The sequence below is a fragment of the Dunckerocampus dactyliophorus genome, chromosome 18, assembly GCF_027744805.1.
Source record: "Dunckerocampus dactyliophorus isolate RoL2022-P2 chromosome 18, RoL_Ddac_1.1, whole genome shotgun sequence".
Lineage (NCBI taxonomy): Eukaryota > Metazoa > Chordata > Actinopteri > Syngnathiformes > Syngnathidae > Dunckerocampus > Dunckerocampus dactyliophorus.
The window spans coordinates 8,283,910-8,303,250 of record NC_072836.1 but is presented as its reverse complement, the minus strand read 5'-3'; the positions used below and the strand labels follow the sequence as shown (position 1 = coordinate 8,303,250).

The window sequence follows — 19,341 nt, the reverse complement described above, 5'->3', positions numbered from 1 at the left end:
CTTGTGAAAAAACACACAATAGCGGCATCTGTGACCAACTGTTCTCACAAGGATTTAATATTAACATTTCATGAGAATTAAAACTGACATACTTTAGGGTAGGGGTGTCCACAACGGCCCATGACTCATTTATTATTGGCTCGTGGCACGTTGTAGAATTAAAACTACTCACCATAAAAACAGCTAAAATACTGTAAGAAAGGCACAATGTAAAAGAAAAAAACTGACATGTTAATTCTATTCATTAATACCAATACATGTACATGTTATTTTAGCCTTCTGTAGAATTTGATTGAGATATTTACAGTACTTGTATATCTCATTCTAATTTGATTGATGCATTTTTTAAGTCTGTTCTCACATGAATTTAGTCTGATTTCACACAAAAAGCTGTGTGAATTTAATCAGGAAAACCTAAAACAGTACAGTAAATCAGAGAGATTTTTTTTCCATTGTATTTCACAGGATTGCTTACAAATAAGTATGTTTAATTCGTAGAAAATGTATGTATCGCTAAAGTTAAAAAGGAATTGAGATTTTAAGAATTTTGCATCATTTCTTACAAATAATGCCGTTATTAGCCACAAACGGACATATTATTATGAGTTTTGTAGTACTGTACTTCCGTATATAGTAAGCCTTGTCTCACTACTATTGAGTAGCATTTTGTACATACAGTAATGGGCTTACTAGTCATAGTTTGGAGGGATATTTTGTTAAAAATGGATTTTGAATTGTAGGAAAAAAATGAGTATTGTTTTTGTGAATAAAAACTAGCACTTTGCATGCATGTCTGCTACTAGCTTTAAGCGTGACATCACTCAATTTTTTCCTGGAGTGGCAACAAGAGGATGTTTCCTTTACACACACATGAAAAAAAACACTAAATGAATCAAATCAGAAATGGATCAGTCTTCTGCCAGACTTGAGGAACAGCGGCTGGGCTCTTTTCAGAGGTGAAACGTGCGTAAGTGAATGAATAAGTAAACAGATAAATGAGTAAGAGCCGTTGAAGCGACAATGGATGCTTATGGATCGCCACCCCAAGACTTGCTGTGCCACTGATGAAATGAATGCGGTGTGAGTGCTCGTGTCCTGCCTTCTATCTTTGCGCCGCACCGACCACTTGACAGCCCACCTTTTATTGTGAGGACATTGGTCTTGGCGGGTGGACATTTTGTCTGTTCCATAAAAGAAACTGTTACGCTTCCATTAGTATTTAACAGCACTGCCGTTGGTTGTTTCTTATGCATTCCTTTCACTGTATGACTCTGTTAAAGGCTTGTACACAAACATGATCAATATACAAATTAACACGTGTGCAAAAGAGGTGTGTGTGTGTGTGTGTGTGTGTCTAATGAACACATAATGGAGGTCAATTAGAATGCATTTAGCTTTTTGGCCGCTATTAATGTATTTCATTATTAGTAAGGAGGCGATTATAATTTTTTGCGAGGGTGACTGTAGTATAAAAACGCCACTCGTTGTATTGTTATGTACTTTCCTTTTATGTCCGCTCTCGTTTCTCTTTCCACTGCAGTGAGAGTCGGCTTTACTGCAGCGGCATAAAGATTGACGGAGAGTTCTAGAAAGAGTTAAGAAGATGGAGCGTCTGAAATGGTGATGGGACACACTAAAAGAGGCGGGATGGATGCTGATGCACCATCAAATAGTCTTGTTTTCGTAACACACACACACACACACACACACACACACACACACACACACACAGTGGCCACGAGCGTTTTTGTGTGTTTGTTTTGAGGCAGTACTGGGTGGTGCTTTGGCAGAGTAAATTGGGGTCCTAACAAGCATGGCATCTGTCTCAGCAGCAGGAGCGTCCCGCCTCCCCGCCCACACATGACCTGTCCCCACTTTTATTCACCCAGCAGCCCACTGCCTCCGCCGCTGCATGCGCATCCCGCCCAACCGCCACCCTGCCAAAACGCTCCCTGCGCCTTCCTCCACCTAAGCAACAACCGGAGGCTTAGCGATGTCTTCAAATATTCATAACAGGCCAACTATGCTGTACAGAACTCTCTACTGCTCTCCATTTTGAGAGCTAGTTCTCTGCATATCCCTGCTACTTGTGTAAATATACTACAAGTACACACTACATTCTAAGTTTTACCCCTACTGAAGTACGCCTCTAAAACAGCAACGGGCAATACTGCACATGTTCTTTTTAAAATGCTACTAAGTAAAACAGTGCTTGCTATCTCCCATACCCATCCTTGAACATGTTGCAATGTACTATACATGACATTTGTGGTGCCCTTCAAAAGGCTAGCATACATGTAATACAGACCTGAAAGGTTTATAATCATTAGACAGATGTTCTATGACTTACGGACAATTTGTTCTATGTGCCCTGGTGATGTTTTGCTTTATGGCGGCCATGTTTTTCAACCAATCATTACCAATCAAACCTGGGGTTTTAAGAGCAGTGCCACCATGTGTGTTTGTCAGAAAAATAATAGCACAGGAAACAGAGTATGGGTTGGGTATCGTTTACATATTATCTGATACCAGCGGCAAATTGGTACTTTGAAACAAAGCCGGATGTAAATCTCTTTGTGACAGACGATTCGATTAGAATCTAGATACACAGGTTACGATACGATTAAAAAACAATATATTTTAAAAACAAAACAACTCGATACGATTTGATGCACTGTACAAATGATTCAAATCGATTCGATTCGATTCTACGGTTAATGTTTGTTGGTGTAGACATTAATCTTACATTAAGAAGCCAATTATATGACAGTGGCATTCTTACAGTATTTTCTAATGTATAAAAGAGCACATCACATCCCCAAGCATGCGGTAAGGAACTGGCTAAAATAAAGTCAACAGAATAACATGTGGAGCCACCAAACTAGGTATGTTGTATACTGTGTGCAATGATAATAAACATCCATCAATCCATCTATATAAAATACATCAATGAAAAAACGGAAGTCTTAACCTACACTCCAATACAAAATAGCGCAAAGCCCTTTAAATAATGACACATCTCTTCAAAAGCGGCAAAAATGTGTCAAAGCACAGAAAAGTAAATACAGTAGAACTATTGGTCACATGGGTGCAATAAAAATGGTGTGTTAGCTTGGAAAAGTAAACAGTCCCATTCTCAAAATTCCATAACAACAGTAAACATGCAACATTTTAGACTGAGCATAGTGTTTTCAACACTCCAGGTAGGTAACAAAGGTGCAACATTTCAAAGTAAACGAGTTACGAAGCAAAAAAAGGGACCACACTCGCCTCTGTTGGCCTGGCTGGTCAAGTTTTGCACCCTTCTTGTAAAATCCAAAGACGGTCCATAATTTTGGGTTGTTTTTTTTTTTTTGCTGATATGTTGAAAATATTTTGCAGTGACACTACTAGCTAGCACGCCTGCTACTATTTACATCCATTCTCGTCTTGAGTCATGGCCAGCTATGGCGCATGCGCGACAGTTCTGTTGCTGGCAGCCCAGGCTCTCGCGTTGTTTAAAAAAAAGACACTCTGTCAACCAATTCCTTCTTTCCTGACACCCTGTGCATGTCTCCACAATTGTTTAGTTGAAAAAGTTATGGCTGATTCTTATCAATACAGGAGGCTGATACCTGATCCCTTCTCAAACCGTATAACCGATCGCAACGGTTTAACATTCACAACCTTATATGAACGCAAATATTGTCCAGAAACAATGGCTTTTTGTTTTTACAGAATTTTTTGGGAACAGAATAGTAATTTTAATACTTCACTAATATAAATGAGTCATAAATTCACTGCAAATTGTCATAATTATCACAACAAAACCAACAGCAACACAAAACAAAAAAAAGCAAGATTTTCACAGTACTTTTACATTCCACACAATTAAAGCAGAAATTGATCATTGGTACACCATTCTGGTGACGTGCAGTGTTGTAATAGTGATGTTCTGAAGTTTGGTGTTTGTGAATGCACCTTGGTGGATGAGGAAGTGTTATATTGCGTGTTGGTGTGGCGAGCAACGAAGAAGTTTATCGTGTTGGAATTGAGCACTGCTGATGGTGAGTAAAGGTTGGCAATAAAAATGCACCTTTGCCTGCAATAAAGTTTCAATAGAGCAACGGAGTCTGTGTGTCTCTCAGTGGTGATGTTGCCTCAAATGTGTGAAAATATCTCTATTATCGTCGTTTATATCATGAAATGATTGATATCATTCAAGTATTGGAAACCTTGGTATTTGCAGTCTGAAATGCGACGCCTCCCCTGCAATGAATGAGCATCATCTTACTACAGGGTTCCAACTGCTTCCCACCGCGGCGGAACCCCCGGAGTAATGCAAACTAGCACACGCTGGTGCTGTACTTGTACCGAGCCTGCATGCAGGCGCACATGCCTTGTGTGTAGTACATGCAGCGAGCGTTAAGCAAAGAAATGTCTGCACATGCTGGCCCGCGGAGCAAGCTGAGAGGTGCCTTCCAGGGGGAGGACGATATGGTGAGTCTCCCAGGAAGCCGGCCTGGATAAACACCCTTGCCTCCCTCGTTAGGAGCAACTCCTTACACTGCTATCCCGTGTCTTCTTCTCCACTTGCCGCCTTTATCTCCCTCCTTTCTTTTTCCCTTCTCATCACGCAGGCCGCCCGCTAACTCCAGGCCTTTGCCGCTTCATCCCCTGCATGCACTCATTGTATCTCCAGATTATTTCTCAGGGGGGGAGCTCCTCTCCACCACCACGCCGCCTTATCTCGCTCATCAAGTGGGGGTTTGAAGTGGCTTTTTGGCAAGCAGGTGGCCCCTATAGGGGACGAGCGCTAACGGTGCTCAGCACTAAGACATGGGAGGATGGCGACAGGTTGTGGGAAGTTTTCTACACGCCCTGGCCTAGATATATATATATATATATGTTTATATTACCTGCAATTACAAGCTTATTGCTCACACACCCAAATGTGGGTTAATAATGTTTTGTCTCCCCCACCACTTCATGCAGGGAAGTGTGCTTTGTGTCATTCACATAAAACATCCCCTTAAACACACAACTGAGGTGTTCATCTTTCAGATTTACTTTCTCCATTATTTCCCTTCCCTGCTGTCTCGTGTGGGATCTAATGTGCCTTATTATCACTTTACCACATTTTCCTGTTCGATAGCTTTAGAGATGCCATTATAGAGCGGTAAATGCAGTTGAATGATTTTTTTTTTTTTTTTTTCGGCAGCGATCAATTATTCTGGCAATATCACAAGTTACAGTATCTTGTTAAAGTCACTCCATGGACACAATTGTTGGTGGAGTTGTTGATTTGTGTGCATATAGAATCAATTTCACATATAATAAATAAATAATATCATCCATCCATCCATTTTCTATACTGCGTCTCCTCATTAGGGTCGCGGGGGCATGCTGGAGCCTATCCCAGCTGACTTCGGGCGACAGGCGGGGTACCCTCTGGACTGGTCGCAGGGCTAAATAATACCTGGCTCGTAGATTGTGCTCATGGTGTTTTGTAAAACATGCTGGCATACATGTAAGAAAGAAATCTTATAGACAATAAGTTGCCTGCAAAGATGTTTTGCGTGATGGCGGCCATGTTTTTCAACCAATCTTGCTCCAATTTTACACACGTGCTTGTCAGCACCCTAAAGGTGCGTACCAAATTTGGAAGTGATTCGGTGAAACACTCCTAAGTTAATGTGGGGGTTTTGTAAAGCAGCATTGAGCTGTGTGAGGAGTTTCACACACAAAGTTTCGATCAGCCGACTTATGGGGCCAAATTTGTATTTGTCAGACACATACAGTCGCCCCTCGCCACTTTGCGCCTTCACTCTATCACAGATTTTCAAAAAGAAATTCATAAATTATGCTGTTTTGTGGTTGAACACGACCTATTATTAATCTAAATTAAGCATTTCAAACATTAAAAAGGCTGAATGAACTAAAATGCAAATATAGGCATTCAAAAGACGCATTCAAAGATGACGTGTCGTATACGACACTGGCCACTAGGTGTCAATAGTGTTACTGTAATGTTCGGGGAGACACACAAACGCCAGATTTGATCGCTGAAACAACAGGCTTTTATGCAGGTTTGAATTATCTCGCAACAGCCGCAATAAACACGGGATACTGTTCCAGCCTTAGCCCACTCCAAGCCGGAACGATCTACCAAGGTTTCCAATACTTGAATTGTATCAATGATATCATTGTCGTTGATCAACTGGTCTCTCCACGCAACTGACAAAATCTTCTCGACGAGAAGCTCGGTTCGGGGGAACCCGTATGCCCTGACGGAACATTCACCGCTGGTTACGTGATGGACAGTTGGGGAAAGTGGAGGGTCATGTTCCTGGTGATTCTTTCCGTTGAAGACATCGAAGACATCTACCTGTTTGGAACGCACACGTACATATACTACACACATCCCCTCCCTCATCCCACGGCTCCGCTTCTTCATCCCCTTCAGTGCGGACAGTGCTGTGGCTGGCTGCCGGCCTACACTGGAACACCTCCACGCCCCCTTTCCTACTCCCCGGTGCAAGTCTTCAAGTTCTTATGTTGTAAAGTGTGCTTATTTGTGCCTATGTTGCAGAAGGTTTTTTTGCTAGTCACACACTGTGCTCCCCTATAGCAGCATAGTTAAGTTGCTTTTTTTTTTCTCTTCTCCCCTTTCCTCGCTCCCTTTTATTGCCCAGTCATCCTGTCCTGTCTACACCTGTCATATTGTATGGTATTTTCTATATGTACAGACGGGTGATTGCACAATTTCGCTTGTACATCTGTATTAGTAACGAGTAAAGGCCATTCTGACTCTGAAAACATCATCTTTATGTTCCATCTCCAGGCATCCTTTTTTTTTTAACTCTTGTATGTTAATAATGTTAAAATGTTACTTAAACCATCGCCTTTACAGTCAATCCAAAGTCGTATTGCATTTTATTTTCTAATTGTGCTAGTCGTCAACAGCAGAGTAAGCTCTATTTCCTAAACACCACAGAAGGAATAGAGCCACCTCACATGCAATCTTTGTACTGAAAGGACAGATTGAGGGGAACAAAAATAAATAAATGAATCCGCCACCACTGCAGCCTGTTTGTCCAGAGCTCATTACCACAGCTTCTCAGTGCTGTGGGGGTTAAAGTGCAGCTGAGTGAAAGCAGAAATTGTTTTTTTTCCAAAAGGTTTTTGTCGCTCCATATACCGCAGAGATGTGCGAAAAAGTCAGCTACTCGCTGGAGAGACAGGCAACTACTACTTTAAATTGTTGGGATGGAAATCATTATTTACACAGCACGTTGAGCTACTCTGAAATCACCAAAACAAAACAGCGTATTCATTCTAATTTGATAGAATATTCTCCATTAAGTTACCCTCAATATGTAGGCTAGCATAGCTTTGCTCAATGTTACATAGAGTATACAGTGTATCAAGAGGCCTTGGCAACACATTAGCATGTTTACGCTTATCGTAAACCTAAATAACACAAAACCACATTTTACGAGGGTCAGTTTTGTCTAATTAACATTGACTAGCAGAGCTTATATGGAACTTTTTAAAATTAGCCTTAATAATATAGACATAGGTACACTAATCCGATGGATTAGCAGAGTTTTGCTAAAAGTAACATGTTTACGGATTAAATTAGCCAAATTTTTAAAATAACAATAATTTGAAAAATATTTTACATTTTTATAATTTTTACAGCAACATTAGGTTTACAGACTGACGTCTTGCATAGTTTCGCTGACGAGAACACAAATGTACGAATTAATTTCACCTAAATAACATGGACTAGTCTAGTTCGGCTAAAGATAACACAAGCAAATTAAATTAGCCTAGCGTTGCATAGCATAGCATACCTGCAGTTAACATAAATGTTTATAGATTAAATTAACCTAAATGGCATGAATTTGCATAGTTTTGTTAAACACGAAACTACATGTTTAAGTAATAAAGTAACCAACATAACTTAAGCTGAACAAAACATTTGGTTCACAGATTAAAATAACACAGCAGCTCATTAGCAACATGGGCTGTTGCTGCTTGTACATTTAACAACCATATACAGAGGCGGAAACAGTTATAAAACAAAAGAAAAACTGAACATGTGGCCAGCAGAGATGCATTCAAACAGCATTTTCCAGCATATGTCAAAGCATAATGGCAGCAGAGAAGCTCACAGACTTTTAAGCACGATGGTGGGCAGAGGTGAACGTAAGAAACCAATGAGCGTTGTGTTTTCTGGCGGGGTGAAGAATAGGGTTGGAAAGGGCAGTCTCAGGTGAGCCATGCAAAGTCCCAACATAATTATAATCCTTAATTAATCCACTTCGGATCTTTCCATCACGGAGAATCTTCCTTGGCTCTTTACCTCACGGTAGTCCGCCATAAACTCCAAGGGGAGGGTTGCTAACACAAATCCAAACGCACCCTCAGACGTCCTCTGTGGAGTAACCTCGACAGGTGCGCGCGCGCACGCACACATTCAGTTGAAAACGGTCTCTCTTAATTTTGCAGCCTGACTGAAGGTGTCGATGTGGAGTATTAGTCATTGACTTTGAAAGGAGGGTCAGGTTGAGACAGTGCAATGAAGGATGTCATATTAAGACCAACGTAGTGAGGACAAAAGGTGACAGTATTGACGCCGCTGTGAGAGCATCAGGTGGGGGGGGGGGGGGGGGGTGCGCTGTGCTCACCATTAGCACTCAAGCCAATTAAAAAAGGACCCGTGTCCATAAAAACATGAGGATTGATTAGACGAGCTATTAGGTCAATTGATTAACGTTCTCATCACCGCTCATTTGCGAGTGCCTTGTCTTTTTTTGTTGTTTGTTTGGAAGGACGGGTAGGACGTGGGAAGCACACATTTTAACGACAAGACAGCTCTACTCACTACTAATGACCGTTTTCCATTGACGAAAGCACCATCTTGGTAAACCACTGCTGGTCACTGTAAATAACACGGTAAAATGTGACGCTCCACAGCTAACAATGACAAAAATAAACACACATGATGACGTTATAGCTTAGTATCTGCAGTATTCACACTCCACAGTCTCCTCTTGAGTAAAATGGCCTGCTTACCGTTAAAGTCAAAACAAGGAGACCCTCAATCTCCCGCATTGTAGTTATTCGTCTCGTTCTGACAGATGCTGCATGGTTTTTGCAGTTACATGCATCACTACCCATCACTACCCATCACTGAAGTGGACAAGTGACAGCCCCAAAACCAGGCGAGCACAGCCGCTACTGTACAGTGGAAAAGTGGCGCAAAGTTACATTTTGCCTAACATTTTTTTAACATCCTTTTAGAGTACAGTAATCCCTCGCCACTTCACGCTTCGAACGTGATGGTGTCACTACTGAAATACATGAATTAACCCATTCAATCCCAGCCATTTCAGACGATTTTGACTGATCTTTCACGGCATACAGAACATGGTGTTCTATGGCTCGCCAGTATAAACACTGAACCTACCAAAAGAAAGATTAGACTACCGTCTTTCATCAGAAAAAAAAACAATTGTGTTTGTACCTTTTTCCGTTCTTTGGTAATCAGCAGTAGAACATAAGTAAGTTTCAGGAAAATATCAGTTCCCGTCTACAAAAGGGAGAAAACCGGCTTTTTGCGAAAAGACACATTTCAACCATAACTTTGACACAAATATGTTTTGCTTTTGTGACAGCTCAAATATCTAGACAACTATACCAACATAAACAACACAAACAGAGGTTGTTTTACATCAAAAGAACAACAAATATAACACCATGAACTATTTACAAGTTTCACATTTGGAACTGAACTATGTGTGTGCACGTGTGCGCACGTGTGCCTGCCCACGTGGATGTGGCAGAAAAATGAACTCAAATACAAATTCAGGCATTCAGAATACACATTGAAAAGATGTTGTGATGATTTGTAGTATTCTACACTTGTCACTAGGTGTCAGTAATGTTACTGTAGTGTTTGGTGAGACACACAAGCACCAGACTATATCGCCGGAACAACAGGCTTTTATTGCAGGTTTGAATTATCTCGCAGCAGCCACAATAATCCCTAATAAAAAGGCTACTGTTGCAACCGTAACCCACGCCAAGCAAAAAACAACTCTGAACTCCCGACGTCACTTCCTGTCACTTCCCGCCCCTTAGCTCCCCTATGGAACAGTTTAGAGCAAGACATACAAGCAGAAGTCTTATTTATGTCTTAAATGGCTTATTTACTGTTATTATGTCTACTATATTGGGTAATACAAGTGTAAAGGTGAGTATAGGGGTGTTATTTTGTGTCTAGAGGGCTCTAATGATGTTTAAAAGCATATTTACAACATTGTAAACAGGCTTTCTATGCTCTAACTACAAAAATATTCCATTTATAAAAAAGGAATCCTCCTGTGCAGAAATTCACTTATCACAGACATGTCTGGGAACAATTAACTGCGGTAAGCGAGGAATTACTGAATACGTCCATCGAAGGACAGCTTTGTAAAAAAGCAGGCTTTGCTACACATCTTAAAATAAAGCTGTGTCACCTATCCGTCAGTCAGCTACAGTCATGGGAGCTGCAAGTTTGATTGTTTTGCACTTCCTTTGCAAATAGGCTAAACTAACGCATGTTGCTGTTAAAATTGTTAGCACTGCAGCTCACGGAGCGATGCTAGTGCTGCTAACACAGCTGTCAGAAACACAGCTCATTAGCATTAATGCTACAGACACGCAAATGGCATGTTCCCAGTAGGGCTTATTAAAAGCATGTTTAATCTGTCTAAATTCCAGCATCAAGTCTAGAGTTTGTACAACATACCACACTTGTGAGACCTCTGAGACGAAATACTGAAATATTGGATGACGCTACACGATATTACTATACATTTATTAGACTACAAACACTTGAGTGTAGTATAGAAGTATAGAAAAAACGTTGTCTCTATTGCTGATGGCCTCCATTGTGCCACCATACTCTTGTCTTTATTTGATGTTTGCTACTAGAGTAATAGCATCAGAATCGATTGCGCTGTTTTAAGAGCTGCTGCTGCCCTTCTACACCTTTGGCAGTAACTGCCATTACCGATTCCGCTAAAATGCCAAACAGCCAGTAGGGCAAGGCTGTATTGATTAGGTGACATTATTGTCAAGAGGCTTCAGAATTATATTTGCCTTTAAAATCCATTAAATACATGGTAGGACGTGAACACCGGCCTGAAAAGAGCTGCTTTTGAGATGAATAGGGCAAATCAGGCGGGCTACAAAGCGGGAAATCAAGACCAGTCATTACAAGATTACAGTAACATTACAAGTATTTGGTGAAAATTGTCGCACTTTCCAGTCTGAAGAACTCCAAAACACAAATAGCGACCAAGCCTGATTGTTCCCATTGATTCGTGCGTCGCCGGGAGTCGGTGTCGCAGTCAATAGACACCACCCAAATACAGCAGTCACTCAATCCCATGTGTTGCTCCACAGTCCCACCAACCGCCCGCCCCAACCCAGCTAATTTAACACCCACTCAATTTATGAAAAAGAGTCCTCATCGATCTCTTTGTGTGTGCGTGTTCGTGCGCTCTTGTTGCTCCTGCTCGTTTTCGCCACGCTGGCGCCTACACGCGCGGAAGGCTGGCAGCCACCGAATTGAATTAGCGTGGGGGGAATGGGTTTCCAGGAAAATCGAGCCCTCTGTACACCAAACCTTGAGCCTTGCAAAAGGGAGAACCGTGTCTCCTAGTGTTTATATTTTATTCTGTATTGCTTAGACCAGTGGTTCCCAAATGGCGTACCCCTTCAGATACTTGACGAGAAGCCATGTATCCCCTACTCCTGCACACTTAAAAAACATACACCTTTTTATCTTCATTAACTGGAAATATTCAACATAATTAATTAGTTAATTCATTTTATAGTAATTCCGCGTCAACATTTTGTATTTTGCACGGTCACATTTTTATAAAGTTTGACATAAGCAATGATTAATATATAAGTAATTATCTTACATATCTTTTATTCCAGTCTGATGTTGGCATCCTTCCGTTTGAATGGGTTGAATTTGAGCATCACTTTTTTTGTCCACTCACGATGGCTATGGTTCAAGTCTGCATATGAATTTCATCCCAAATTGAAGGGGAAGGTTTAATAATCTTGATAAAGCAATATCTGAAGTACAAAAATACATACAACCAACGATAAAGCCTTATTTTAGGAGGGAATCCCCACTCACAGTGACAGCTGGTTCCACCGCTGTGCCGTGCAGGGATTGGAACACCAACATAAACAAAATCTTCAACGTTAAACACTCTTAATGTACGAAATAATCATCAAACTTATTTGTTCGTATGATGCACACAGAGCATTTACCAACTTTGTGCTGTGTCTCCTTTCTGCTCCGTTCTCCTTGCGCCATGACGTGTTCAGGCGCACTCGTGATTGTGAGTGGTAGGCGCAAATTGTTTTTCTTTTTTATTCATGTACCACCTATTATTAGACCATCCTATTATGGTAACTATGGTAAAGGTCTTATGTTGACAAAATAAAATGTTATCAAATTCCAAATAAAAATGAATGAATGGAGCAAAAAGTTAATGAAACAAACAAATGAATAAACAAACAGTAACAGAAACAATGTCCAGTCGTCCCGACACTTTTCGTTTCAAATTTCACAGCTTCACTCTATCATGGCTTTTCAAAATAAATGAATGAATAAATTATCGTTGTTTTGTGGTTGGCTACAGCCTATTATTCATTTAAAAAAACAGGCATATTAATGCACATTTTAAGTATTCTTGGCCTAAATTAAGCATAAAAATGCCTAAATCACCCAAAAAACAAATATAAGGCATTCAGAAGACGCATTCAAAGACGTGATATGACGTATTCTACACTGGTCAGTAGGTGTCAGTAATCTTACACTGACATAGGCATACATAGACAATAGCCACCACAGGAAGTACACTCTCAATGCTAGTCTATGTTATGTCTTATTTTATCTTACGTTATTATATCTGCTATTTCGGGTAATAGGAGGGTAAAGGTGACTGTGGGGTTTTATTTCATGTCTATAGGGCTTTAATAATGTTAAAAACTGGATTCAGAAGGTTGTAAACAGGTTTTCTATTCTCTAACTACATAAATATTCCATTTAGAAACATGGAATCCAACTTCATGGAAATTCACTTATAATGTATAAATAAAGCATGATATAAACTAAACAAGGGGTGTCCAAAATGCCACCCGGGGGCCCTTTATGCCCGCAGCTCACTTTTTTTAACATGTTCTTAAATTAAAATTAAGATTAAGGCCACACACACAAAAAAAGACAAGGCTCCATAAAAAAAAGCTGTCATTTTTGAAAATATAACAATACCAATACCCAAAGTGGCTCCCTGGGTGGGATTTTATCTCCCATTTACTACATTTACTTCCAAAAGAAAAATGAACAGCATTGCTTTTACCCTTGTCTTTAATTTGTGTCACCTGATTTACTTAAAAACTAACAAATGCAAAAAAAAAAAAAATCAGAAATATAAATACCCTTACCACAAAATAAGAGTTTGCTACACAGTTTGCTACATTGACACTATGCAATAACTATATACAAAAAAATAAATAAACAAACCCATATACAACTTTATGCAAAAGTATATGCACAAATGATGAGACTTTTTTTGTTATGATTTGTAGTAATATTAATTGGGCAATGCTTTACATTTGGGTATTTTGCATTTGAAAAGTTTTTTTTTTTTTTGCGTTTGAAAAGTTAATAGTAAGAACTAGTTTTTGGAATTATATTGAAGGTGAATTTTTTCCCACAATTTTTCCATCTACCTATTTCGCCTGATGGGCCAGCCGGCTCTGCTGATTAAGTGTTTTGTTTTGATTTTTAAACCCCAATGCTGAAGTTGAAGCTGTCAATCTTTTAAATATGTTGACCTACTTGACCTATTAGAGTTGAAACATTGTGAACATTTTACATCAGGATTATTATTATTGTGACCAAAATGTTATCAATATTGTCGCAATACAGTTTTAATTTGATTTGGTCCCTTTTTTATTGGGGGTGGCGGGCATGAGATGCAAAAAAAAAAAAAAAAAAAAAAAAATGCTCAAATAAAACACTATTCATCAATAAATAGTATACCGTTTTATCCGTCATCTACCATGCATTGGTTTAAGCATATTTAATAAAGAAGTAAATGATGAAACATCATTTTTTGTGTATGTGACACTCTGAGAAAGACATTTCACCTGACCAATAAGATAAAAAATCATTAATTACTTCATTCTGGATAAATACACTGTTCTTGTTAGCGTTCTTATACTTCCATATACCTCGAAAACACCAGTTTTACTCCACATATTAATATGCTGAAAGTGTTTCATGTTGTGGCGCGCATTTACGATAAAAAACAGCCAGCAACGCATTATGAAACCACAACTGGGTATTTTTTGATGGCAGTAATTAGTTCCCGCAGCCATTTCCGCCACATTCTGTTGGCGGCGGTAAAACACAGAAACAGAACAATAAACCGCCATCATAATCGCAATGGGCTTCCTGTGCTGACGAGACTCATCAGACTTGCAACAATCAGTGCCAGGTCAACAGCAGCTACCTTTTTCTAAGTCAAGGATAGTAAAGATCTTGGAGGAAATGCATATCAACATCAGTACATCCCTGCACAGCATCCATCACTGATGCCTCCACAGTCTAATTGGAAGGAATTGCAAGAGGAAAACCCCCTAATCAGTCCTCGCTATTAAGACATTTAAATCATAAGCTACAAAAATCATCGACAAATATCACTAAATGCAACCAGCGTTTCACCTGAACGTCTACAGAATTGAGAAAAAAAATCAAATTCCATTTTGCAAAAGGCTGGTTTGAATGGATTATAATTGCAAACAATCCTCCGAATAACAACAAATCAATACAAAGCACGGACATGATTAGAACCAACAACAAAAAATGACTTCCTGCCTTCAGAGAGGTCAGCTGGCGAGGCTTGTCGGTCTAATCGGATATCATATCTGGGCGCTCGGCATCATCACAAAAAATAATAAGAAAGAAAAAAAATAGGATACAGGGGTTCTGGGAGTGAGCTAGCATGTTTGATAAGCAATGTTAAAATAATGGCTTATAGTGTGATGGCACACAATGATTCTTGCATTGCATTGCACAGGAAATCACCTCTTCCACCCCTAGAATCCATTCTTATACTTTTAATTATGTTATTTCTCTAGCCCAAAGGCCAGTGTGACTTACACAAGACCACCGCTGTGCAAAAAAAGATTGTCCTTGACAGCTTGCAAACAAAAAGTCCAAATAAAGACTTATTTATAGGCACTCTGTTATAATTCATGGTGATGCTGTTGGGGTGCGTGTTTAAAATAACACGAAACCATTTTAGAACCTGGTGTATTATTCTTGCATTGCTTCTTGTATTCACGCAGGGGAAGAAAAACAACATAGCTGTCCTGAGGGCATGGAGAAATGGTATATCCTAGGTCATTTTTATGAAATTCATATTAGTGCTGTCTTTCTGATTAGTTTCCTATTAACATATTCATTGAGGAAGCCTTGTTAAAAGAGCTGTAGGGGGTGCATGCATATTGAAGAAGTGACACGCCAAGGAAACAACAGTATTCACTTTTGGGACATTTCTTCCCTCACCATCACATTTTATGTATGCATCAGGATTAAAAATTTATATATACAGTATGTGTGTGTATGATTTGCATGCATGCACCTTCACCTATGCATGAGCGAATAGCCATTTGTGTTTAGTACATGCACTGAGCAGATATGCAAAATCATGTGAAATGAGGGCCAGGTCGGGTTCATATAAAACAGGGATGGGCAATCTGCGGCGCAAAAGCAACATGCAGCGCGCCAGAGCATCTGATGTGGCCTGCCATTCAATTCTAAAAACTAATTCTGTCTTCAGTCCACGTAGTGAGAGAAAGAAAGAATAGCCAATGTTAATCAAAAATAATATTTTTCCAATCCAGTCCCGATACCTGAATTTGGATATCTGCCGATACATACAGTATATAATCCCAATACCAGAGCTCTGTTATCTTTAGTATTATTAGAACTGTAGCGTCTACTGAGGCTATAAGAGTGACAAAGAGGTGGTCGCTCAGCGACTGACCAAAACGGGTTACTGTCAGCCGCAGACATGCCAAAAGAATATCAGCAAATGTAGCAAGAAGAATATCAGCGAACGTAGCTGTCACCACACATGCAGCGCCGCACTCAGACACACACGCAAGCGCTCAGCATTCATAGCGTCACAGACAACACAGAACTCTCAACATCCCTTCTACAGGCAACTCAGAAGTTGTGGATAGTGCTAGGACTTGATGTCCAGCTGTTTTGTGCCGTGAATGCATCAGGTGGAACGCTTACTTGTCTGTCCGTGTGTGTGTGTGTGTGTGTGTGTGTGTGTGTGTGTGTGTGCGTGTGTGTGTGTGTGTGCAGCACGAGTGAGGTGGACGGCTGCAGTGCATGTGCAGAGACAGCTACGTTTGCTGATATCCTGCTAGCTATGTTTGCCGACAGCACGAAAGCACAGACATGGCTCATGGATCAGAAAGCTCCACAGGTGGTATCGGAAATTTCCCATACGTGAATTACGCTGATATCGGAACCCGACACCGATACTGGATCCGATCAGCCCATTCCAATCTGTAATACAGCCATGCACAAATGTACTCCTGGATGCAATAAAAATAAACAAATGAATAATATACAAAAAATATATACAGTACATATATATATATAATATATCTATAATAAATTATAATAAAATAAATAAAATGCACTTTTGTATGTTGGAAGGCAGGGGTGTTTAAAGTGCAGGTCATTCATTGCCCACAACTAGTTTATTTTCAGGCCCCTGGCATATTCTAAAAATAAAATTAATTCATTATTAATGAGCTATACTATATATTGACCGACATGGGATCAAAGTGGGCCCCCACATCCCTGTTGTAAAATATCAAAGGTCACAAATAAAACCACGATAAACGTACACCTGGATGCCATTCAATTTGTACAGCTTCTGGGTGTACATTTTCACAAAAGTGTACACACAACGTCACATTGGGTTACTCCAAGTTGTATGGCGCCGTGACGTATTTCCTCCACAACTGCTTGCACACAGAATACGATGGTAGTCAAATGGAACACGAGAGTTTGAGTTGTGAACAGAAAATAAATCTAATTACGCCCGGTGACTTCGTTAAGAGTCTGACGCCCGTTAATGCCATGCTAATGTGTGAATAATATTCAGCCTCTGAGAGCCGGGAATAATTTTTTTCTGATGGCGATTTGACGCACAGACAAGGGGGAAGTGTTGGTGGGGGGGGAAATAAATCCCTCTGTCTTCCCAGGGAGGTTATTTGGCAGTAAACCAATTCTGAGTCTGGCTTCTTGAGCGGCCAGATAACGCCATCAGACAGTTGCAATATTGCTGGGTTTTTTCAGCCACCTGAAGATTTGAATTTATAATAGCAGACATGGCAATTTCCGAGGCTATGAATTGGCAGGACAATGTCACCATGGTGGAAATAACAGCTTTCTAGCTCTCTTTGTTGTCTTACCTTAATACCACCCTGCTTCAATTTTATCACAATAACACAGAGAGGAGGAGGAGAAAAAAAAAGACAAGAGGTTTAATTTCTTCTCTTCCACAATAACACCGCAACTCGGGCTGCCTGTCGGTGGCTTTTTTTTTCCTTTTATTATTACATGTTTTATTATGCGGGGGAATTAGATCAGCATAGCACAATATTCACCGTATGAACCCCAGGATGAAATGTTTAATTACAGCAAGACGAGCATTGTTTTTCTCGTTTATGTCGTGAGGAAAATGAGACATTTAGCATCCGAAAGCATGCACGCTTCACACACAAAAAGTTACATTAAAAGCTAAATTAAAAAGCACAAGTCCGTTTGCTGCAGGAACATTTGTCAAGGACTCCTTGGAGGGGGGCTACCTCCCTCCTCCTCCTCCTCCTCTTGCTGAGGGCAAGCGGCCTACAGGTCATGATTTGACAAGGTGGAGGATTAATGGTGTACTCTGGATGGGATGTTCAGTAGTTCACTTTGAGGCTCTGGGCTTCTCTTAGTCAATAATTGCCACAAAAGTCACACATACAGGGAAAGGTGGGGGCTGCTACTGTGAAGTATTCCACGCATTCATAAAAATGTATGTAGATATGAGTCCATGTATATCAATAATGCGCAGTATGTGCTCAAAAGTCTCACCAATCTAACGTGAAATGCATTTAGGACATCCAGAAAGCCCCCAACACATCAGGCAGCCTGCACAGAATCACTACATGGTGCATATGCATGAATAATATAGCATAAAAAACAAGGCATGCTTTTTCCTACCTCTTCTCCTCCAATGTTGCTCTATCTTGGAAGCTCACGCTGTCTCTTATTCATTCATTCATTCATTCTGGCGTCCCGCCTCACTTCTTTGCACGCTGCTTCTTCTTCTCTCCTCCTCCTTTCTGGTGCCACCTTCGTGCGGATGCATACGAATTAAAAATTAATTGCAGCCTGCTATCTTCAAGGGAAAAAAACAACGTTTTATGTAAAAAAAAAAAAAAAAAAAAAAAGAAAGAAAGAAAAAAGAAAGAAAGACAAGATGGGGGAGTGGAGAGATGTCGATCCTCACAGATGGAATAGGTGGTGATTAAAATGTGCCCGAGTGGGCATCATCCAAATAAACAGCGACGACAGCATCGTCCTGATTCAAGACGATAACACACGAATGACACCAAAGTTTCAAGTGAGAATAATACAAAAAAATGAAGTTGTTTTTAAAATGTCCTTGGTGGTTCCCCAGCCGGGAGAGTGTCGTCTCCTCGCCCCGCTTTGCAGCCTCAAATAGGACGGACGAGGAGGGAAGGAGGCGCCGTGTGCGCACTCGCTCTCTGCGCCGATGTGCTGCGCACTGACGCACACACTCAGCGGTTCGTTTTCTCCCCTCCTCGGTCTCAAACACACACACGCACGCCCCTCTAACGCACGGAAAGAATCCACATGCTGCTTTTGGAGCACTGCAGCTTTGCTTTGGGCCGCTTGGTTCCTGACATTAAAACCAGCTGGCGCCTCTTCCTTGTCTCCCTTAGTTTAATACGCCCCCCAATGCCCAAATAAGGGAAATGGCTGTTTTACTTCTGTCCTCGTGCCAGTCAACACTTTGTTACCTCGGCTTATAAAATATATACAGTAATGTTACATATTATTAGCTTGTTTATTTCGCTAAACTGCAAAGTCTTTATAAGAAGCAGCAGAGAGAAGCTAAAAATAACTAAACTGAATTTAACAACTTTAATACAACAACTTTTTTAAACTTT

At 40.4% G+C, this 19,341-nt stretch overlaps 1 protein-coding gene across 6 annotated transcripts in view; it reads right to left on the bottom strand.

The window, feature by feature from the left end:
* adgrl1a (adhesion G protein-coupled receptor L1a) overlaps positions 1–19,074 on the bottom strand; it is a 169,228-nt gene extending 150,154 nt beyond the window's left edge. For 3 of the 6 annotated variants that reach the window (XM_054759728.1, XM_054759729.1, XM_054759730.1), the window contains exon 1: positions 18,368–19,073. The gene's annotated coding sequence lies outside the window, so the exon portion shown is untranslated. Of the gene's footprint in view, positions 1–18,367 lie in introns of all 6 variants that reach the window. The other 3 variants (XM_054759732.1, XM_054759734.1, XM_054759731.1) reach the window with 2 other exon arrangements.
* Positions 19,075–19,341: the final 267 nt, after the last annotated feature.